Below are 25849 nucleotides of genomic sequence, written 5' to 3' on the forward strand. Positions count from 1 at the left end.
GTGGACTTGTCTACAATCTTCAGGTTAAGTTCTTTCTTATTCATGTGTCTCTCATTCTTCTAGGCCCAACTGAACACCATTCTGAACACCATTATGAAGCTCTCCTCATAACAGTGTCAGAGCACAAAGGGCAAGACTAACCCACAAGTACATATCAAGCCCATACTTGCATCATGTCATTGACCAAAGCAAGTACACAAACAAGCCCAACATAAAAGGGACATGGAAAAATACTCCTCTGATGGAGGTTACAGGGGAGGAAATGATTATTTGCTAAGCAATAACCTAATCTTCCATGGATACTATTACTGTAGTCTAGATCAGTGATTTTCAACCGGGGAGTAAGGATGCATGTTCTGCCTTAAAATGTAAAACTAAATTTCAGGGAGGGATAATCACATATATTTTTTAAAAGTCTTACCTCCACCCCTGTTTTTCAGAATCATTACTAATATGAGCTATTATTATTAATAGTAGTATCAAAACTCAGCTGTCCAGTGGGATGGAAAAAGAGCTTTGGAAGCACTGCTGTACATGGTAGATAATATGGGCCTAGAAGATGAGAGGAGAAACCCACAAAAAATACAAATAATTGAATGCAGAATAAGGACCCAAAGTATTAGTAACCAAATGATCAATAACATTTAAGTAATGGCTTAAAGGGAGATAGAGTGCGAGAGAAAGGAATTCACTCATTCATGATATACTCAGGACATATATTTCACATCTTCCTCCTCTAGAACATAAGGTACACAAGAGCAGGAAAGTTCATGTGTTCTGTTTACTCTATATTCCTAGTACCCAGATAAATGCCTGGCAAGAAGTAGGTACTTAATAATTTTGTTGAATGAGTGAATTAAACTATAAGATGACAGTTCTCTTTTGAACTTCATGATTGGACAGTATGTGCATGAGGGCCATGGGGGAGAGAGAGAAAAAAACTAGAAGGGAAGTGCTATTCTGGCAGACAAATCAATCACTCCACAAGGCTCAGCCACAATATCAACTCTCTTGGGTCACCTACCCTTGGTCCCCAGTTAGTGGACTTCTCCTCTCTATTCTGAAAGTTCTTTGAATAGTCCTCTTTAAGTTCATGGCTTTGGTTCATTTTCAATTATGTACAGGTCTTATCCCTTGACAGTGTTGCATTGCCTGAGCCATGTGTTCCTAGAAAAAGAGCAATGGTTAAGAAATAACTCCCCAACACTTTTGTGTTCCCTGAAATAACTTACTGCCAAGAACCATTCTTCCCCATGACTTAGTTCAATCTTGTGAATGAGTCCCTTGAATTCTTATAACAACACCAGACATAGATCTTCCAAATTCCCATCCTTTATCTCAGAAATGAATAGCTGAAATGTTTATCCCCATTGAAAAATCATAACAAAAGGCCCACTATATAGAATCAACCATATTTTGTCAGCTTTTTTTTCTTTGTCCTGACCTCTGAATTTTGACCCACCTTTAGCCTGAACTAGCAGCCTAAAGCCTCCACTTGAAAGTAAAACATTCTTTAACCTTCCATCTCATCATGCCACCCTTGCTCATAGCCTTGTTTATCTTTCCCTGTAAAAGAAAAGCCCTTTCATCCCTGACCATTGAGACACTTGCAGATCTCATGACCAAAGTCTTCACTCTATTGCAATAGTTTCCCTTTATTGCAATTATCCCTTTCACCCTACATGCAATAATTATTTCCAATAAATTATCTACTTACCAAAGTTCAGATTTGTTGTTTTATTTGACAAGATCCACTAGATTTTGCTTTTCTTAAGGACAGGACCATATATAACTCAGTGCTATACCCCCAGTACCTAGTGCCAGGCTGACCCTAGCAGGCATTGTTATATATTAGCTGAATGAACACAAGAATGAATACATACTACATGCTGATGTATATGTTTGGAAAGACAAAATAATAAAACATATTTCTTCCTTCAAAGATCCTGCAGCTCAGCTAGTTTATTCCAGCATGTTTCTTTTTACACACAAGTTTAACATTGATTAGGTAAAAATCTCACTTTGTAGTTACACCACAGAAGTAGGCTAAATCATGCATTAGCCTGTATTTCTGGTGATTTACCTCCAATTTGAATAAGAAATAACTGAAGTCAGGTGTTTTTTCTTAGTCAAGTGTTATGCTTTGTATTTTAGCTCAGCATAGCCCTTGAGGGGGTTTGGAGTTATGGGGAAATAAGGACACATATATAACACCGTAATCAAAAAAGAAATTAAAAAAAAGAATAAAATAATTAGGAATTAACCAAGAAGATGATAAATGTACAACTAAAACTATAATGCATTACTGAAAACTCAAATGAAGATTTTTTTGCTAGGAATTGTGATGTTCTAATTCTTTGCAGGCATCTAAAGGATGAAAGAATTGAGTAATGTAGGTTTTCATAAACAGCTCTCAACTATTCCATTCAAAGCAAAGTGTGCACCCTCCTAGCAATTTTACATGGGGTCTTTATATCTTCCAATTTGCCCTAGCCCCTGATTTAAGGTGATAGGGAGCCTGTTCTTTCATTTCTTTCTTTGTCTACCTTTCTTGTTTTTTTTTTCTTTTTTTCTTTTTTCTTTTACTCTGTAAGGAAGAATCAGTTTTCATTTTCTTTTTTGTGCTTGTCTGCTCTGCTGTTTGAGGAAGGAGGGTCTTGATGAGCTATCACCTCTCTGTGAACTGAGCTCACATTTTGAGTGTGACTCTGTTGTTTGTCAGCAGGGTGGGTGTTCTACTTAGTTACACTTGGATCTTAATAATTAGAACCCCAGGGACCAAATATCAACAGAATAAATTTCTCTCTAACTTGAAGCTGAGTTTCCATTTTGGCCTCCAGTGGTACCAAATAAAACTGTTCCCAAAAGGCACTTTTATTAAGGAAGACTCACTGTCTACCCAACCTTTTTTTCCCATGGTGTTTCTTTTGTTCATAAAGTTGAGTTGATCTTGTTCCATGGGAAGTAGATTTGGAAAGGAGGGGCATCTCCATGAGGATGCAGTCTCAACCATCTAAAGTCCTAAGGAAGCCACCTGGTTTAGGATCTCAGACTGTAATGACAAGTGAGGGGGGCTCTGAACACATTTGTTGAAGCTCCATAGTTTCACTATTCTAAACCTCTAGGTTTATTTTCTTTTCCCCCTCCCTATTTGGTAATGGAGGGAGGAGAAATAGTAGCTATGCCCTTTGTCATGCGAATTTAAAGAGTTGCAAAATTTTCAACAAAAAACTTCAAAAGCATTAGATCTTTTGTCTTGTTTATTTCAGCTGTGTTTGTCCTTTCTATTTACTTTCTTGTATATATAGATTTGCCTGTCACTAGTGGCAGGATTCAAAATTATTTTATAGTAGTAATGATCTTCTACATAGCAGCCTAGAATAGGGCTGCAAACTTTTTGGAGCAGGTAGAAAGATGACACTTAATAACATTTTCCAGCATTAAATACCATTACCCACTTACACAGCAAAAATTTAGACATTTCATGGGGAACTGAATTCAGTTTTTCCTCACAGGGAAAAGGTTAGAAAAGGGGAGCAAATTAATTTGCAAAGAGACTGATTACAAATGAGTTGATTTAAACAAAGTAACATAACTCCATCATGGAATAGTTGGATAAAAATTTTAAGAGAAAAAAAATTTTTAAGAGGCCCAAGAAACTGAATTTTTTCTTCTCTCCCTTTCCCTACTTCCACCCTCAACTTCCATATATATAAACCAAAAATCACTTCAGCCTTTCTCACTGTTGCTTGCTTATCTGGGTTTTATTTTAGCTTTCACTGTTAGATACATGCAGTCTGTCTACACTCAAAGCTGCTGTCATCTAACCAATAGAGTTATTCCTTATGTAGGCCTAGAAGATAATAATATAACACTTGAAAGGTCAAGTGTGGCTAATTTCTCCATTTAGTGATGTATCTTTTTTCTTGTCCTCTCCATAAGAGTGCTGCTAAAACACACACACACACACACACACACACACACACACACACACACACACACCAAGCATGATCAAGTATACTAAACTATCCAACTCAAGGAAATCCCAGCATATCAAAGAGACTAATAACTTCTTGGAAAATTTCTATGCCTGAGCAAAATAAGCAATTTTATCAACATTGGTAGCTCAAGGTGAAAAAAAATGTCAGCAACTTTAGAAAAGTCTAGTCTAATGGGATAGTTGCAGAGGCTATATAGCTCTGGCACCAAGGATTCTATAAATTCAGAGAACTTAGAAGCCAAGTTAACACTATTGCACAGCAGATCTCTAAAATGTATTCATCTTGCATAACTAAAACTTTACACATATTGAATAACAACTCCCCATTTCCCCCAACCCCACCCCTTGGCAATCATTATTTTCCTCTCTGCTTCTATGAATTTAACTATTTTAGATGCTTCATATGAGAAGAATCATACAATATTTGTCTTTCTGTGACTGGCCTATTTTACCTACCCTCATGTCCTGAAAGTTCATCTAGGTTATAACACTTGACAGGATTTCCTTCCTTCTTAAGGATGAATAATATTTCATTGTATGTATATATCACATTTTCTTTATCCGTTCATCTGTTCATGGACATTTAAGTTATATCCACCTCTTGGGTATTGTGAATAATGCTGCAATGAACATGGGAGTACAGCTATTATTTGAGACCTGATTTCAATTTATTTGAACAAATACTCAGAAGTAGGACTGCTGTATTATATGGTAGTTCTTGTTTTAATTTTTTGAGGAACCTCAACACATTTTCCATAGCAATTACACCATTATGTATTCCTACCTAAAGTGTACTGGCTTCTATTTTCTCCACATCATCACCAACACTTGTCTTAAGATTTTTTAGATAATAGCCATACTAACAGGTGTGAAGTAATATCAGATTATAGTTATTATTTGCATTTCCCTGGTGATGACTGACATTGAGACTCTTCTTAGATACCTGTTGGTCATTTGTATGTCTCCTTTGTAAAAATGTCTATTTAAGCCCTCTCCCCATTTTTTAATTGGGTGTTTTTATGTGTTTGGTTTTTTGTTTTTGTTTTTGTTTTTTGCTATTGAATCATAAGAATTTCTTATATATTTTGGAAATTAATCCCTTATCAGATAAATGGTTTGCAAATATTTTCTCCCATTTGATAGATTGCCTTTTCACTCTGTTGACTGCATCATTTGCTCTACATAAACTTTTTAGTTTGATTTAGCCTTTCTTGTCTATTTTTGCTTTTGCTGCCCATATCTTTAGTGTCATGTTCATGAAATCATTGCCAACATTAATCTCATAATGTTTTTCCTTATTTTTTCTCCTAGAAGTTTTCTAGTTTCAGTTCTTACCTTTAAATCTTTAATCCATTTTGAGTTGATTTTTGTTTATGGTGTAAGATAACAGTCCAGTTTCATTCTTTTGTATGTGGGTATTCAGTTTTCCCAGAACAAGTCTTGGAACCCTTGTCAAAGATCAGTTGATCACATATGCATTAATTTGTTTCTGAACTCTGAATTCTGCACAATCAGACTATATATGTCTATCTTTATGCCAGTCACATACTGTTTTAATTACTTTAGCTTTGTAATCTATTTTGAAATAAGGAAGTGTGATGTTTCCAGCTTTGTTTTTCTTTATAAAAATTATTTTGGCTATGTGGAATCTTCTGTGATGCCATATACATTTTAGAATTTTTTTCTATTTCTCTCAGAAATACCATTTGTATTATATGGTAGTTCCAGTTTAGTTGTTTTTTGAAAAAGTAGTTTTATTAAAGTTTACATTCAATATTATTTGTATTATTTCAGGTGGACAGCACAGTGGATAGACAATCAAACAATTCACAAAGTGTTTCCCCCAGTATTTCCAGTACCGACCTGGTACCATGCATAATTATTACAACATTATTGACTGTACCCTCTATGCTGTATTTTAAATCTCTATGACTATTTTGTAAATACCAATTTGTAGTTCTTTATCCCCTCACCTTTTTCACACAAACTCTCAACCCCTCTTCCTTCTGACAACCATCCATCTCTTCTCTGTATCTATGAATCTGTTTTTGTTTTTGTTTTTGTTTTTAGACTCCACATATAAGTGAAATCATATACCTTTGGGGTTTTGATAGACATTGATTGAATCCATAGATCACTTTGGGTAGTATGGACATTTTAACAGTAATAAGTCTTCCAATCCATGAACACAGGATGACTTTCCATTTTTGTGTGTGTCTTCCTTAATTTCTTTCATCAGTATTTTTTTTAATGTACGTCTTTTTTAAATATATTTTATTGATTTTTTACAGAGAGGAAGGGAGAGGGATAGAGAGTTAGAAACATCGATGAGAGGGAAACATCAATAAGCTGCCTCCTGCACACTCATACTGGAGATGTGCCCACAACCAAGGTACATGCTCTTGACTGGAATTGAACCTGGGATCCTTCAGTCCACAGGCCGACACTCTGTCCACTGAGCCAAACCGGTTAGGGGTGATGTACAAGTTTTTTACCATCTTAGTTAAGTTTATTCCTAAGAATTTTATTATTTTTGATGCTATTTTAAATGGGATTATTTTCCTAATTTTCTTTTCAGATAGTTCATTGTTAATATATGAAGAAAGACTATAGATTTTTGTATGTTGGTTTTGTATCTTGAGACTTTACTGAATTTATTAGTTCTAACAGTTCTGCGGTGGAATCTTTAGGGTTTTTTATATATAAGATCATGCCATCTGCAAACAAAGACATTTTTCCTTCTTCCTTTCCTATTTGGATGCCTTTTATACCTTTTAGTTAGATAATTGCTCTGGCTAGAACTCCAAGTACTATGTTGAATAAATAGCGGCATTGGCAAGAGTGGGCATCCTTTCCTTGTTCCTGATCTTAGAGGAAAAACTTTCTGCTTTTCACTGTTGAGTATAATGTTAGCTGGGGCTTGTCATACATGGCATTGTTATGTTGAGGCAATTTCCTTTTATTCCTAGTTTATTGAGAGGTGTGTGTGTGTTTGTTTGTTTTTATCATGAAAGGGTGTTGAATTGATTCAAACACTATTTATACATCTATTAAGATGATCATGAGATTTTTATTCTTCATTCTGTTAATGTAGTATATTGCATTAATTGATTTTCATATGTTGAACCATCTTTGCATCCCTGGAATAAATCCCACTTAGTCTTGACATAAATGATTCTTTTAATGTGCTGTTGAATTCTGCTAGCTAGTACTATGATGGCATTTTAGACAAAATATTTAATTAAAAATATATACATTGTTTAACAAATTTTAAAAATTAACAATGAAGTTGACATCTCTCCTTTACCTCTTACCCACAGTGTCTCTGAGGGTCAGGGATAAGAGGGATAGGAAAGTTAAAAGATAACTCAAACAAATAGCCGTGGATTGTTGTTCTTACTCATCTATTAACTAGTTCCTTGAACTCACTGGATCCCTTCCCCTCTTTCAGTCTTAGTTTCCCAATCTGTTGAATGATGAGAGTATTAGGTTTTGTTTTGAAATAAATTTTTAGCCTAAAATGCTAGTTGCTTTTGTAGTTATCACTCAATAAAAATTAATTCATGAAAAAGATAAAGTCAAGACAAAACAAATAAAAACAAAGGAATATACACTGAGTGGCAAGATTATTATGATCTCTGAACGCATAATAATCTGGCCACTCAGTGTATATCTTATATAACAAAAGGCTAATATGCAAATTGTCCCCTCAACCAGGAGTTCGACCAGCAGGAATGCCGGCCAACCGCCCATGGCCCCTCCCCCTGGCCAGGCTGGCCGGACCCCACTCATGCATGAATTCATGCACCAGGCCTCTAATATATATGTATATAACTTAGTGGCCAGATTATTATGCTTTCAGAGATCATACTAATCTGGCCACTCAGTGTATATGACCCAGAGCATATATCTGGAGCCTCAGTTCCCCAACCCTCCATAGTCAACTGCAGCTAACATTTACTTAGGTATCTTATCAGGATTTTTAAAATCATATCCAGGCATATGTACATATTTTCTTTGTTCTTTTTTCAAATGGGAAAATACAAAGGACTCTATATAAGAAGAAGCAAAAAAGAATAGTGGGTTAATACAGTTCAATCTTGGGTTTATATCCGGGTTCTGTCACATACTAGCTGTTTGAACTTGGTCATCCTTCTGTGTATTTCAAATTCCTCCTCTGTAATATTGGAATGATAAGAGACTACCTTATAGAGTTTGATGTAAAGGCTAAGTGAAATAATAAAGGGCCAGTACCAGTCAGTCACTCAGTAAGTGATCATTAAATGTGAGTTAGTCTACACCTTCTTTATTTCTTTGCATGTAAGGTATAAAGGATCTAGCCCCCTGAGCAACTTCCCTAACTACCACCATTTTTTAGTGCCCATATAGTATTACTTTGAACCAAATTTATATAACAGGTCTCCTACTGGTGAACATTGAAATTGTTTTCAGATTTTTACTATTAAAAACCTTACTGCAAAGAAAACCCTTATTCAAGTAGATTTGCACACACAAGTTAACATATTGTTAGGATAATTTTTGAGGCAAGGAATTGCTAAATTAAAGGGGATCTGCACCTAAAATGTAGATATGTAATGTCTATGAAAGTACCAGTTTCCTCACACCCACAAAAAAATATCTGAACTGTTAATTTTGTTTTATATATTTACCATTCTAATATGTGAAAAATAGTATCTCATTCTGTTTTAATTTGCATATATTTAATTATGATTAAAGCTAAGCATATTTTCCTGTTCATAAACTATTTGTACTTCTATATTAACTGCCTATTTATGTCTTGACAATTGAGTGTTCTAAAAATTAGTTATTTAAAAATTATCTTAAATAAATCTCATTGTTTGGAGCTTCCAGAGTTTTGACTCCAAATTAGAAAACAAAACAACAACAAAAGAAAAAAACAACCAACTGTCCTGCATTACCCATTTTGTGGAGGAGAAAATCAAGTCTCAAAGAATTTAAATGACTCACATATTTTTAGAACTAGGTAAAGACAGAGTTAGCATTTTAATATCTCCTTGTTCTTTTTTTAATTGAAGCAGCTGCACTGTTTTTTAAATAATACCACTTTTCATGTTTGATTTGCTAATATATAGAAACACCCATAGTCATCTCCCTACCACTCTTTACTTCATCATAAGGCAGTCATACACTTTTAGTATGTAGAATGTCCTATTAACTTGGTTTTCCTATAAATATGCAGAGTATTAATAAGTAAGTAATCCCACCAGAGTCAACACTAAATATTTCCAAGGAAAGTCTTTTCACAGAACACATTGGTTCCTATAATAACATCTTCAGCACTTCTCCCAACTTGTCTCACAATGTTTATTTTGTTCCAGTGTTTTTTTTTCATCTATCTTGTCTTCTTGGGAGACTAATATGCTCACATTGTATTCCATTAATTTGTGTTCTGAAAATAAAATATTACTGAGTAATAGGGTCAATAAAATTGTTTTTATTAAAATGAAATTTATTAAGATGTTAATTTCAAACTGATATGCATCTGTACAGGTCAGAAAAATCTGGAGGAAGATCACTGAAGAAAGGAAATTTGTATATGGGGTGTGGTGCATAGGTGGTAACAAGACAGAATGCCTATCCTTTTATATTTGAAACTAAGCACTGCACATTGTCATCTATGAATGGAATGAATACTGCTATTTTTGAGTACTTACTTTGTTTCAGGCACAGTGCTAAGATTTTTACATGCATTATTTCATTTAATTCTCACTAACTTTGTAAGGTGAGTATTATCCTATCTAATAAAAGAGAAATATGCAAATTGACCATCACTCCAACACACAAGATGGCTGCCCCCATGTGGTCAAAGATGGCTGCCCCCATGTGGACACAAGATGGCTGCCACAGATGGCCAGCAGGAGAGGACAGTTGTGGACAATCAGGCCTGCAAGGGAGGTCAATTAAGAGTGACCAGGCCGGCAGAGGAGGGCAGTTGGGGGCGACCAGGCCTGCAGGGGAGAGCAGTTGTGGGGGGATCCAGGCCTGCAGGGGAGGGCAGTTGGGGGGGGAAAGACCTGCAGTGGAGGGCAGTTGTGGGGCACCAAGCCTACAGGGGAGGGCATTTGCGAGGGAACCGGGCCTATAGGGGAGTGCAGTTGGGGGCAACCAGGCCAACAGGGAAGGGCAGTTAAGGGTGACCAGGCTGACAGGGGAGGGAAGTTAGGGGTTACTGGGCCAGCATGGGAGGGCAGTTGGGGGCGACCAGGCCTGCAAGGGAGGACAGTTAAGGGTGATCAGGCTGGCAGGGGAGGGCAGTTAGGGGTAACCAGGCTGGCAGGGGAGGGCAGTTAGGGGCAATTGGGCTGGCAGGAGAGTGGTTAGGGGGTGATCAGGCTGGCAGGCAGAAGTGGTTAGGGGCAATCAGGCGGACAGGCATGTGAGCGGCTGGGAGCCAGCAGTCCTGGATTGTGAGAGGGATGTCCAACTGCCTATTTAGGATCAGGCCTAAATGGGCAGTTGGACATCCCTCAAGGGGTCTCAGATTGGAGAGGGTGCAGGCTGGGCTGAGGGACACCCCCTCCCCCGTGCACAAATTTCATTCACTGGGCCTCTAGTTTTGTATATAAGAATAAATGATGCTCAGGGAGCCTGAATAGTGCCTGAGGTCAAATAATTAGTAGTTAGCAGAGCCAAGATTCAAACTCAGGACTTCTGACAGTAAATTTCATATGCACTTCATTATGCTGTCTCTAGAAATAAAGCATATAGTCTTGAACTAAAAGCAACAGAAGACAATATGCTGATGCATGTGTGAACAATTAGAGATTTCAGAAATGAAATTACTAGCCTCAATTTTAGAGTTCCTGCTAGAAAATTGGAAAGTACATTCGTTCATTAGATGAATGCTGCCCTAGATAACCGTTTTCCAAAATTATTCCATAGGACACTGATTCTTTAGGCTAATGGGTGATCTTTTTTTAATGTTGATTTTATTAAAGTTGAATGAGTTACTTACTACAGTACTTCTCAGTGTGTTAATTGGGCTAATGTGCATTTTGACACTCAAAGACATGTGATATCATTCTGTGTTTTTCAATCTAATTAAACTTTCAATTACCTTTTTAAAGGTCTAATGTGCTATGAAACATACTTTGGGAAATCCCAACTAATTGGAATCTCAAGTCCCTCTAACTCCAAGTATTTATGATTTCATGATTCTGTTATTGGCCATGAAGTCCCAAGAGAAGGCTACTATGTGTATACCTCTTTATCCTATGTTCTCGGCCTAATTAATCTGTAAGTGTTCTACTTGTAAGTTATTAATTGAGTTCAAGGTGATACTTGCTGTAAAACTTCTTGGCAGAATTATTCATAGTTCAAGCATTAGCTGGAATGTTGAACTCGACCATAGGTTCCCAAATCTAGCTGATCATCAGATTGTACTAAACTACTTGTTATAAATGCAAATTTCTGGACTCCACACCCAGGGATTCCAATTCCATATTTTGAGGGAAGGCTCTAGAAACAATTTTAACAAGTGCTTCAGGTGTTCTGAAGTATATGTTTGGTCTACATGTGAACATTTGAAAATAACAATGTATAGAATCAAGAAAGTTGTGGGGATACTAAACAGGAGTTCTCAAATTAGTCAATGTGCCAGATTTGAGATTTCTACCCAAGACCTTGGAAACTAGACGAGTGCATTTCATTATACTAGGTGTATCAGTTAATAATGCAGATCTTTTTCAATAGATGGAGTTACACATATGTTGATATATATGTGATTTGATATGTATGCTTTTTGTTGTATTGACAGCAAGCTTCAAAACTTCATATGTCAAATTTGCTGAAGGTGTTAACATCATAGATATTTTTACGCTTAGAAATTTCAAATTTTGTGCCAAAAAAAAGAGCATTTGAGGGAAGTTTTAATTCATTACTTTATTTTGAAGAAAAGTGCTGCTGAAAGTTATTGTATACTTCGGGAAGCTTATGGTGAACGTGCTCCATCTCAAGATACTTGTGAATGCTGGTTTAAATGCTTTAAAAGTGATGATTTCAATGTGAAAGACAAAGAACATCCAGATCAACTGAAAAAGTTTGAAGACCAACAATTACAAGCATTATTGGATGAAGATGCATGTCAAACTCAAAAACAACCTTCAGAAAGATTATACATTGCTCAGCAAACAATTTCCAATCATTTACAAGCAATGGGAAAGATTTTAAAGAAAGGAAAATGGGTGCCACATCAACTGAACGAAAGACAAATGGAAGCTAGAAACACCAATCAGAAAGGATATATGCACCCCTATGTTCATAGATGCACAATTTACCATAGCTAAGATTTGGAAACAGCCTAAGTGCCCATCAGCAGATGAGTGGATTAAAAAAACTGTGGTACATCTGCACCATGGAATACTATGCTGCACTAAAAAAGAAGGCATTCCTACCATTCGCAAAAACAAGCATGGAACGGGAGAGCATTATGCTAAGTGAAATAAGTCAGTCATAGAAAGATAAATATCACATGATATCACTCATCTATGAGAAATAATGAACAACAGATCCAGAGACAGGGAAGCATCGATCTGATTGTCAAACCTTAGAGGGAAGGTAGGGGAGGGTGGAGGTAAGAGGGAGAGATCAACCAAAGGACTTGTATGCATGCATATAAGTCTAACCAGTTTACACAGACAACAGGGGTGGGGGTGAGGACATCAGTGGGGTGGTTGGGAAGGTAATTGGGGGATGAGGACAAATATGTAATACCTTAATCAATAAAGAAATTAAAAAAAATAAAAGAGACTAGAAAAATAAATTGGTTAAAACTGAAGAAGAAAAAAAAGACAAATGGAAAACCAAAAAGTCATCAGTAAAATGTTGCTTCAACTGCACGAATGAAAGTCTTTTTTGCATCAAATTATGACTGGCGATGAAAAGTGGATTTATTTTGAGAATCCCAAATGCACAAAATCATGGGTTGATTCAGGTTAACCATCAATATCAACTGGAAGATCAAATTGCTTCGGAAAGAAGACAATGCTATTTGTTTGGTGGGATCAGGAAGGTGTGTTGTATTATGAGCTTCTAAAACCAGGTGAAACCATTAATACTGATCGATCACTACTGACAACAAATAATAAATTTGAACCATGCTTTGATCATAAAATGACCAAAATGTGCCAGAAGACACAGAAAAGTAATTTTGCTTCATGATGACACACTATCACACACTTCAAAACCAGTTAAAGACACGTTAAAAGATCTTGCCTGGGAAGTATTAACCCACCTGCTGTATTCACCAGACCTTGCTCCTTCAGATTAGCACTTATTCTGATCGATGGCACATGCACTTACATACGAAGAAGTGGAAATTTGGGTCTCTGAATGGTTTGCCTCAAAACAAGAAAAGTTCTATTGGGATGGTATCCACAAATTACCTGATGATGAGGGAAATGTGTGGCTAGCAATAGACATTACTTTGAATAAAGCACTTTTGATGTTTCTCTTGAAATTATTGTGTTTTCTTTGATTACAAAATCTGCCATTATTAACCAGTACACCTAGTATTGTCATGTAAATGACTCTGTATGAGGAACTCTACAAACGAAGCTGATGTTACTGACAAAGAACTATACTTAGGGACCTCTGGTTTAAATAATTTCCATTTCTTTCTAGCCATGATATCCATTTATTTTATGAGTGTTGACTGACTTTTCAAAATGTCTTTATTACATGAAGAGGAAACATGGTGTCCAGGAAGAGGCCACTTATAGTCTCAACTGAATGCTATGCTATTAGTCTAGAACAGGTGGGACACTGGGCTCAAATATGACCATCACTTTAAAAAAAACAGAGAGAAACCAGAACAAGGCCATAGGGGAAGTATTAACCCTTTGCACTCACTTGCTTTTTTCTCGAGCTGCTACCGATGCTAACCATGTTGAGTCACACTCGACATCTGAGTACAAAAGGTTAAGATGATGACGGTATTCAAACACATACTGTATGAAGAATGGTTGAAAGAACTGGGAACATTTACCTTGGAGAGAATAATTGTGTGCAGGTAAGAATATTATCTTTAAACCAGTGCAGGAAATTTATGCACAGGTAAAATACTTAGTGGCTGCCAGCTGCCGGCCAGGGTCTTCATTCTGCACCACCCCCTGGTGGTCAACACATGTCATAATGAGCAATCAAACTCCCGGTCTCCCGGTCAAACTCCTGAGGGGACACTTTGCATATTAGGCTTTTATATATAGACTAGAGGCCCGGTGCACAAAATTCGTGCACGGGGGAGGGTGTCCCTCAAGCCCAGCCTGCACCCTCTCCAATATGGGACCCCTCAAGGGATGTTGGACTGCCCGGGAGCAGGCCTAAATGGGCAGTCGGACATCCCTCTCACAATCCAGGACTGCTGGCTCCCAACTGCTCAGCTGCCTGCCTTCCTGATTGCCCCTAACCACTTCTGTCTGCCAGCCTGATCACCCCCTAACCACTCCCCTGACAGCCTAATTGATGCCTAACTGCTCCCCTGCCAGCCTGATTGCCCCTAACTGCCCTCCCCTGCCATCCTGGTCACCCCTAACTGCCCTCCCCTGCAGCCCTGGTCCCTCCCAACTGCCCTCCCCTTCTGGCCATCTTGTGGTGGCCATCTTGTGTCCACATGGGGGCAGCCATCTTTGACCACATGGGGCGGCCATCTTGTGTGTTGGAGTGACGGTCAATTTGCATACTATTCTTTTATTAGATAGGATTAGATAAGATAGAGGCCTGGTGGACAGGTGGGGGCCGGCTGGTTTGCCCTGAAGGGTGTCCCGGATCAGGGTGGGGGTTCCCTTAGGGCGTGGGGTGGCCTGGGTGAGGGGCCTGTGGTGGTTTGCAGGCTGGCTACATCCCCTGGTGACCCAAGAGGAGGCCTTGGGATCTGGGATTTATTTATCTGCTATAATTGAAACTGTAGCCTTGAGTAGAGCCAAGCCTCCTGCTTGCTCTGTGGCCACAGCCATTTTTGTTGGGATTTATTTATCTTCTATGATTGAACCTTTGTAGTCTTAAGTGGAGGCCAAGGCAGGCCAGGGCTGTGGAAGCTTGGCTTCCTCCATCGCCAGGGACAACTCAAGCCTCCTGCTCTCTCCAGCTCCGTGGCTGCTGCCATTTTTTTGGGATTTATTTATCTTCTATAATTGAAAATTTGTAGCCTTGAGTGGAGGCCTGGGCCCAGCAAGGTGTGTGGAAAGCTTGGCTTCCTCCATTGCTGGAGAAACCCAAGCCTCCTGCTGGCTCTGTGGCCATAGCCATCTTGGATGGGTTAATTTGCATACTCGCTCCTGATTGGCTTGTGGGTGTGGCAGAGTGATGGTTAATTTGCATATTACTCTTTATTAGATAGGATATTCAAAAGCCTGTCCTGTAGAGGACATATTCAGCTTGTTGTTTAGGATGCCAGAAGAAGGAAGACATATATATATATATATATATATAATAGAGGAGGAACTACTATGCTTGAACATCTATTACATAAGGGACTGTTCTCGACAAAATAGGTATTGTTGACCCATTTTACAGATTAAAAAGTAGATTAAGAAAGGGTAAATTTTTCCCATGGTCATATGGATACTGTGCTAGTAATTAAGACTGTTTAAAAACATTCCATTTATCCTCCTTCCAGATACAGGGTAGTATTATACTTCTTAACATTATTTGATGCTAAGGATGGGCATATGACCTCTGGGTGGAATATTTTACAGTCTCTCTTTGATTCATTATATTTCCTTCTCCCTCTAACAGTGATAATAAAAACATATGCCATGCTGAAGCAGAGGTTCCCTACAATTATGGATTGGATATATGACATAAGTGAGAAATAAACCTTATGCATCTATTTGACATATCTGGAGTATTTACTGTCTGCTGTTTGTGTTCCAGTGCAAGAAAAAAAAGTCCTTGCTAATGCTTTCTGGCTTTCTGTCTGTCTGATTGTGGCAGCCAACATTGAATGAGGGAATAAAAAACAAAAGAAAAAAGAAATAAACCTTTCTTACTTGCCATGAAAACCCAAGAGATGACTGCTATACATATATATATATCCTTACTCTATGCTCATGTTCTAAGCTATGGTTGTTTTTATAGTATAAATTTCTATTTCTCACAGGGACTTTGGAGTTATTGGCTACTATAGCATAACTCAGCCCATCTTGGTTGATACAGCTATGAGTACAAGAAGAGTCAGAGTTGAACCTAGTCTATTCTGCTTCTAAAATCTGCAGTCTTTTCATTGTAATACAAGGCCTCCCAGATGACCAGTATAAGTTCTATAGTAATGAAAGAAACTATCTCATTATCTTGTTAGTTCATTCATGCAAATATTTGACAATCACTTGTGGGAGCTATTATAGATGGGATTGATAAATCAGATAGTAGAATAGTCTCTTCCCACTCTAATATTCTACGATTTCCTGATTTTGTAACAGGCTATGGAATCCAAGTGCAAAATGTGTGTGTGTGTGTGTGTGTGTGTGTGTGTGTGTGTGTGTGTGTGTTCTTTATTTTCCTCTTTTGTAGGTCTAAGACATATCCACTCTATATGGATCTTTCTCTGTTTCATCTCAATTGGTCTTTATAGGAAAATTAAGATCTGCTTTTTTTCCTAACAGCCATGAAATTTGGCACCAAGTCACAATTACCTATTAGATTTTATTCCTAATGACTTCCCTGAGAAAAAGAAAGCATTTGCATTTCAGCTCATTCTTTTCTAGCACAAAATACATTTTTATGTTTATTTATAATTGAGGGAGGGGTTGTTCCTTCCTGTGGGTTCTCCAAAGTTAGCGCTATCCCAAAATATAATTTCTCCATTTTGTCATATGGAGAAGAGGAATACATTTTGGCTTGAGACCTCCTCATCACTATAATCACTTTGTGCCATCATTGAAGCAGATATCACCTTAAGTGAGACCTCACTGGAGCTACCATGTGATGACTATCAATAAACATATTTATTTGATTCTTATCCTCCTATGATTTAAATATTATTTTTATCTTTGTTATTACTCATGTAATTCATCTAGCTGCAGCAACACTTCTAAAAGAAGTGAAAGGACTGTATCCACTTAACTTTACCAGAACATAAACCACAAAATTATAATACAAATTATTGATAGCACCCTTGAAGATGGTTATCAGTATGTAGGGCATGGAATGCCTGCAAACAAAGACTTATCCCTAGAACTTTGGGACCAACTCTGAAAACATCACTCTAAAACTGAACAAAAGTCAATTGGGCATAATTGGACATCTTCAAAATGATTTACCACAGTGAATGGCATGTAAAGATGGTATTAAGAAAAGATTACATCCTGCATCTCAACCATAAAGATCTGAGTGTCTCTTAATCTAATTCAGAAACCAGATTGCCTTTCAATCTAGTTAAGGTCATCAGAGTACTATGTGTGTGCTCAGGAATGTATTTATGCCTCAGCCTAAGTATGTTCTATGCATTTGCTGCTAAAGATGCTCTGAGAAAAACAAATTACATGGTTAAGTTGCTAAATACCCATCCCCCATGGCTTCAAATGGCACATTAGCATATCAGTGATACTGAAAAGACCTGTAGATCTCCACCAAGCTTCCCTTTTGTATGACACAAAATCAAAACAATGCCCCTTTGTGTGTAAAATTGAAGAGAGGTTTCTGGCTTGTGTGGACACCAAAGAAAGGGTATCACTACTATCACTACTTGCCCGAGGTAGAAGTGCAGAAAATGTAAGTAAGACCTTGTCTATACAAAAAGAAATAGACAGCCAGTTTGAAAGGTTATTGCCATGAACTAGAACAAAGAATATCCTTACATGATATTATTCTACACTGTCATTAAAATTTTTCCCAGATTTGGATCACCCCCAGTACTTATAATAGTTCTTCACACCCGTGGGGATAAAAAAAAATCATCTGTTTGGTGCTTAGAGACAAATGTAACACATCTCTAGATATTTTAGAATTACAACAGCATATTATACAATTACCCCAAACAAAATTACAAACTAATTCTTTGAATGTTTGGCAGCAATTTAAAAAGGACATGAAAGGGTTTAATCCCTTCCACTGTGTAGAGGGCCCCCTGAGAAGGCACCTGAGCATTCTAAATTGGCCCCTCTTGCCCTTTTGGCCAAGAGGGACCCGCTTCTCAAAATCCAATTGTCCACAGCTGTTGCCTGAGCTTCTGTTCATGCCAAGGTTGAAACCTCATGATGGCTGGTACCATGGATCTGTCTCTCGCCCAGTGGGGTGAGCTGGGCATCCTTGGAGAAGAAACCTGGGTTCCACAAGATATGTGATCAGTGCTGGGACCCTGCCAGCAGGCGAAGGGATCCCAAGGCAGGTGCTGGGCATTGAGGCTATGGGGGCATAGGTGACCAAGGAGACAGAACTAAACCTCACATAACCCTGCTTAGCCAGAGATGGGTAAGATTCCTCAGGGAAGGAACAACCTAAGACAGGCACAGTCGCATAGGGGCCATTAGGAGAGAACTTGGGGGTCAACAGAGGTGGGGCACAGACCTTCACCTCCCAGGTTTGCAGGAGCCTGAACCCTCACTCCTGCTGAAGGAGATCTCCTGCCCCCATGGTTGTTCAGCTTCACATACCCAGCTCAAATCGGGACCCAGGTAACAGAGACATGGCTGACAGTAGATGCCCTCTCATTGCAACAAGACTTGATGGAGATGTCTTGCACCCATGATCCGGGGAACTGGGGTCTATGATATCTAAATCCAGCCTAGCACCAGGAATGCTCAGGGCCTACTCAAGAAGGCAAATAATCCTCTCCACTAATAATTACAGGGTAAAACAAGATGGTTGTTAGAGTATTAAATTTGACAGTAAAATAGTAGTCAAGTTTTCAGACCAATTTAAATTGGCCAATCAAAATAAGCAAATACTCTAGAAAAATCACTTGTACTGGACAAAAAAGCTGTTCCTAAAGTGTTAACTTAAAGTTTTATTGGTAGTTCATCTCATGGTAAAATTGCGTAACATATAATGAACCTAAAGCAGTCACATTTTAGTGCAAAAAAGTTAAATTTAAAGCTATCAAGATTAGAGCATAAAATTTCCAAAAGCTTCCCAATATTTAAACCAAAAAAGGGGGGATAGTAGAAGAATATCATGTAAGGAAAAATATCCTGTAAATAAATTACATCTAGAAAATTTTTACTTTAGAAAATTAACTTTCATTTGTAATGCTAACAGCAAGACACCCAGGTAAAACATACATGGTGTCAAAAAAGCCAAAGGAAAATTGTTTGGGCAAAAAAATGAAAAAGGATCGCAAGTCAAATTTATAAGAAATATTCCTTTATTAACTTTTGGTCGAGAATATGTTTGTATATTTTCAGAAAACAACTCCGAGACCATGTGGATTCCTGCAACAGAGAGGAATTGACAGGAGTGCTCCAGCCATGAAGTCAGAAGAGAAACAGTCCAGAGATGGAAGACGCTGACCATGCCTTGCCATATTAGCAGTCAGCAGATGTGTGTCACTGCAGATTGCCCAGGACCAAACCAGAGAGGGTCAGACCTGCATTACCACCATTCGTCCACCATCCAGAACTGAAATATCATTGCTGTTATGAACACATAAACAACTGTTGGACATGGAAACCGGGACTCAAAAGAACTGTTGGCCCAGAAAGAAACTCACTATAGACTGATTCATTTGCCTCTCAGCATAACCATTATTGCTTGTCTCATTTTTGGTTCCTATAAGTGTATTCCTAGTATCACATGAGCTCACTCATCTAGGGGAAAAGATGAACAACATAGACTGAAGAACAAGAACAGCATTGATCAGACTGTCAGACCTCAGAGGGAAGGTAGGGGAGGGTGGGGACAAGGGAGATAGATCAACCAAAGGACTTGTGTGCTTGCATATGAGCCTAACCAATGATCACAGACAACAGGGGGAGGGCAGCATGCGTGTGGGGGAGTTTAGGAAGAGAAAGGGGGGGGTTGATGACAAATATGTGATACCTTAATCAATAAAGTAATTAAAAAATAATAACAACGCAGACCCTCACCCCCCCAACATTGCAGGGGCCTGAATCCTAGCCCCTTCTGAGGGAGGTCTCCTGCCCCCATGGCTGCTTCATGCTTCCCATGCCCAGCTCAGATCAGGACCCAGGTGACCCACAGAGACTTGGCCGACAGCAGCTGTCCTCTCACTCCAATAAGAATTGTTTGAGTTGTCTTGTACCCATGTTGTGGGGAAGTGGGTTTACGATATCTAAATCCAGCCTACCACCAGGAATGCTCAGGACCTACTCAAGAAGGCAAATAATCCCTTCCACCAATATTTACAGGGTAAAACAAGATTATTGTTAGAGTAATAAATTTGACAGTAAAATAGTAGTCAAGTTTTCAGGCAAATTTAACTTGGCCAGTTGAAACAAGTGAATATTCTAGAAAAAATAATTGTACTGGACAAAAAGGTGTTCCTAAAGTGTCAACTAAAATTTTTATTGGTAGTTCATCTCACGATAAAATTGTGTACCATATAATGAACCTAAAACAGTAATATTATAGTACAAAAAATTAAAATTTAAAAGCCATCAAGACTACATTATAAAATTTCCAAAAGCCTCCTAACATTTAAATAAAAAAAGGAGGGGATAGTAGAGGAATATCATGTAAGGAAAAATATCCTGTAAGTAAATTACATCTAGGAAATTAATGCTTTAGAAAATTAATTGTAAGGCTAAAAGCAAGACACCCATGAAAAACACACAAGGTGATAAAACAAGCCAGAGGAAAATAATTTGGGCAAAAATTGAAAAAGGATCCCCAGTCAAATTTATAGAAAATATTCCTTTATTAACTTTTGGTAGAGACTATGTTTGTATATTTTCAGAAAACAACTCTGAGACCATGTGGATTCAAGCAAGAGAAGAATCGACAGGACTACTCCAGCCATGAAGACAGAAGAGTAGCAGTCCAGAGACAGAAGACGCTGATGTGGCCTTCCCATACTAGCAGTTAGCAGCTGTGCATCACTGCAGATTGCCCAGGACCAAACCAGACAGAGTCGGACCTGCATTATCACCAGATGTCTACCATCCAGAACTGAAATGTCAGTGCTGACATGTACACATAAGGAACTGTTGGACATTGAAATTGGGTCTCAAAAGAACTGTTGGCCCAGAAAGAAACTCACTACAGACCGATTCATTTGCCTGTCACCATAACCATTATTGCTTGTCTCATTTTCGGTTCTTATAAGTGTATTTCTAATAGCACATGATCTCACTCACCTAGGGGAAATAATGAACAACATAGACTGATGAACAAGAACAGACCCAGAAACAAGGAGGCATGGATCAGACTGTCGGGCCTCGGGGGGAGGGTAGGGAAGGGTGGGGGTAAAGGGGGAGATCAACCAAAGGACTTGTGTGCAGACATATGAGCCCAACCAGCGGTCAAGGACAACAGGGGGGTGGGGGAATGTGTGTGTGTGGGGTGGGATGGAAATGGGGGGACGAGTACAAATATGTGATACCTTAATCAATAAAGAAATTAAAAAAAAATAAAGTGGGAAAGCAGAATGAAAAAAAATAATAATAATAACAAAACCAAAAAAAAAAAAAAAGACCTGTAGAAAAGATATCTCTTTAGCTTACCCAAGTGTATTTACTAATAGAACCTTCTTTTTTTTTAAACAATGCCTATTCAAACAGACCAAGGAAAACAATTTTGACAATTACTGTGTTAAAAAAAAAGTAAACTCTAAATATATCAAGTGTATTATAAATGTGGAAAAAGTGATAGGCTTGGCATGGGAATTCTTTGTTTTCCACTTGTGTGTTTTTTTTTTTATTGATTAAGGTATCACATATTTTTCCTCATCTCCCCATCCCCATCCCACACCCCTCCCCACACATGCCCCCACAACCTTGTTGCCCTTAACCACTGGTTAGGCTCATATGCTTGCACACAAATCCTTTGGTTGATCTCTCCACTTTACCCCCACTCTCTCCTACCCTCCCTCTGAGGCCCAACAGTCTGATCCATCCTCCTTGTTTCTGGGTCTGTTCTTGTTCATCAGTCTATGTTGATCATTATTTCCCCTAGATGAGTGAGATCATGTACTATTAGAAATACACTTATAAGAACCGAAAATGAGACAAGCAATAATGGTTATTGTGACAGGCAAATGAATCAGTCTGTAGTGAGTTTCTTTCTGGGCCAACAGTTCTTTTGAGACCCAATTTCAATGTCCAACAGTTCCTTATGTGTACATGTCAGCACTGACATCACAGATCTGGATGGTGGACAAATGGTGGTAATGCAGATCCGACTCTCTCTGGTTTGTTCCTGGGCAACCTGCAGTGATGCACAGCTGCTACCTGCTAGTATGGGAAGGCCACGTCAGCGTCTTCCATCTCTGGACTGCTTCTCTTCTGTCTTCATGGCTGGAGTAGTCCTGTCGATTCCTCTCTGTTGCTGGAATCCACATGGTCTCGGAGTTGTTTTCTGAAAATATACAAACATATTCTCAACCAAAAGTTAATAAAGGAATATTTTCTATAAATTTGACTTGGCATCCTATTGCATTTTTTGCCCAAATAATTTTCCTCTGGCTTGTTTTGACAACTTGTGTGTTTTTCATGGGTGTCTTGCTTTTAGCCTTACAAGTAATGTTCTAAAGTATTAATTTTCCAGATGTAATTTACTTACAGGATATTTTTCCTTACATGATATTCCTCTACTATCCCCTCCTTTTTTGATTTGAATGTTAGGAGGCTTTTTAAAATTTTATAATGTAGTCTTGATGGCTTTTAAATTTTAATTTTTTGCACAATAATATTACTGTTTTAGGTTCATTACATGGTGTACAATTTTATCCTGAGATGAAGTACCAATAAAAATTTTAGTTGACACTTTAGGAACACCTTTTTGTTCAGTACAATTAATTTTTCTAGAATATTCGCTTGTTTAAACTAGCCAATTTAAATTTGCCTGAAAACTTGACTACTATTTTACTGTCAAATTTATTACTCTAACAACAATCTTATTTTACCCTGTAAATATTGGTGGAAGGGATTATTTGCCTTCTTGAGTAGGTCCTGAGCATTCCTGGTGGTAGGCTGGATTTAGATATCGTAAATCCACTTCCCCACAGCGTGGGTACAAGACAACTCCAACAATTCTTGTTGGAGTAAGAGGGCAGCTGCTGTCGGCCAAGTCTCTGTAGGTCACCTGGGTCCTCATCTGAGCTTGGCATGGGAAGCATGAAGCAGCCATGGGGGCAGGAGACCTCTCTCAGAAGGGGCTAGGGTTCAGGCCCCTGCAATGTTGGGGGTGTGAGGGTCTGTGCCCCACCTCTGTTGATCCCCAAATTCTCTCCTGATGGCCCCTCTGCGACTTTGCCTGTCTTAGGTTATTTCTTCCTTGAGGAATCTGACCTATCTCTGGCTAACCAGCCATCCTCTGGGGCCAAGCAGGGTGATGTGAGGTTCAGTTTTGTCTCCTTGGTAGCCTATGCCCCCGTGGCCTCCATGCCCAGCACCTGCCTTGGGATCTCCTCGACTGCTGGCAGGGCCCCAGCACTGATCACTTATCTTGTGGAACCCGGGTTTCTTCTCCAGGAGGGCTCAGTTCGCCCCACTGGGTGAGGACAGATCCATGGCACCAGTCATCACGAGACTTCCACCTCAACATGAACAGAGAGCTCATGCAACAGCTGTGAGCAATTGAATTGTGAGAAGAGGGACTCTCTTGGCCTAAAGGGTAAGAGGGACCAATATAGAATGCTCAGGTGCCTTCCCAGGAGGCACTCTACATAATGAAAAGGATTAAATCCTTACATGTCCTTTTTATATTGCTGCCAGACATTCAAAGCATTAGTTTGTAAGTTTGCTTGGGATAATTGTATATTATACTGTTATAATTCTAAAGTATCAAGAGATGTGTTAAGTTTGTCTCCAAGCACCAAACAGATGATTTTTTTTTTTTATCCCCAAGGGTGTGAGGAACTATTATAAGTACTGGGGTGATCCAAATCTGGGAAAAATTTTAATGACAGTGTAGAATAATATCATGTAAGGATATTCTTTGTTCTAGTCCATGGCAATTCCCTTTCAAACTGGCTGTTCATCCTCTCTAATAAAATGGTAATATGCAAATTAACCATCATTCTGCTACATAATTCATGCTCACTAGCCAAGCCACGCCCACCAGCCAATCAGGGTGAGTATGCAAATTAACCCAATCCAAGATGGCTACAGCCACAGAGAGCAAGGTTTCCAAGGTAACAGAGTAAGCCAAGCTTTCCATAGACGTTCCAGGCCTAAGCCTCCACTCAATCTACAAAGTTTCAATTATAGAAGTTAAACAAATTCAAACAAATGGCGGCACAATGGAGCTTGAGAGAGCAGGCCAGGTTTGCAGGTGGCAACAGGGGAAGCAAAGCTTTCCGCACACCCTGGCCGGGATCACCTGCTTAAAGCTACAAAGTTTCAATTGTAGAAGGTGAATTAACTGCCACAGAAATGGCTTGGCTCCGCTGCAGTCTACAAAGTTTCAATTACAGAAGGAAAATAAATTCCAGATACCAGGGCCTCCCCTTGAGTTGCCAGGGGGCATGGCCGGCCTGCAAACCACCACAAGCCCCTTGCTCAGGCTGCCCATGACCCAAGGGAATCCCACCCTGATCCGGGACACCCTTCAGGGCAAACCAGCTGGCCCCCACCTGTGCACCAGGCCTCTATCCTATCTAATAAAAGAGTAATATACAGATTGATCATCACTGCAACACACAATATAGCTGACCCCATGTGGACACAAGATGGCCACTACAAGATGGCCATTAATGGGTAATGGCCAGGTCAAAGATCCTGCCCCCATGTGGACACAAGATGGCCACTACAAGATGGCCAGCAGGAGAGGGCAGTTGGGAGGCACCCAGCCTGCAAGGGAGGGCATTTGTGACGGGCCAGGCTTGCAAGGGAGGGCAGTTGGAGGTGATCAACCCTGTAGAAGAGGGCAGTTAGGGATGACCAGGCTGGCAGAGGAGGGAAGTTGGGGGCAAACAGGCTGGCAGGGGAGCAGTTAAGCATCAACCAGGCTGGCAGCGAAGTGGTTAGGGGGTGATGATGCTGGCAGGCAGAAGCGGTTAGAGGCAATCAGGAAGGCAGGCAGGCAAGCAGTTGGCAGCCAACAGTCCTGGATTGTGAGAGGGATGTCCGACTGCCCGTTTAGGCCCGTTCCCAACTGCCGGTTTAGGCCCGATCCCACAAAGGATCGGGCCTAAACGGGCAGTCAGACATCCCTCCAGGAGTCCCAGATTAGAGAGAGTACAGGCTGGGCTGAGGGACAACCCCCCGCCATGCACGAATTTCGTGCACCGGGCTTCTAGTTTCTTTTTATATAGACAAGGTCTTAGTTACATTTTCTGCACCTCTACCGGGGGCAAGTAGTGATAGTAGTGACAGCCTTTCTTTGGTGTCCACACAAGCCAGAAACCTCTCTTTAATTGTACACACAAAGGGGCATTGTTTTGATTTTGTGTCATACAAAAGGGAAACTGGGTGGAGACCCCTGTGTATTTATACTTTCTTGCCCATCCATGGACCTCCTGGATGACCAAGATGTTTGGTATTATTGGTAACTACATTAGTCAGGGGATCAGCCCACGTAAGAGATCTTACCCATTAAGGGTCAGGAGCATAAGACCAAAATACTTACCCTCTTATTCCAGGTAAAATTACCGTACATCTGATGATTGCTAGCATGGCTAGAAAGGCGTTCTCAGGCATTTTTGGGTTTCTGGTTACCTCACAATTTCTTCCCTGAGGCTTACTTTCTGATTGA

This window comes from Eptesicus fuscus, chromosome 1 (assembly GCF_027574615.1).
Source record: "Eptesicus fuscus isolate TK198812 chromosome 1, DD_ASM_mEF_20220401, whole genome shotgun sequence".
NCBI lineage: Eukaryota > Metazoa > Chordata > Mammalia > Chiroptera > Vespertilionidae > Eptesicus > Eptesicus fuscus.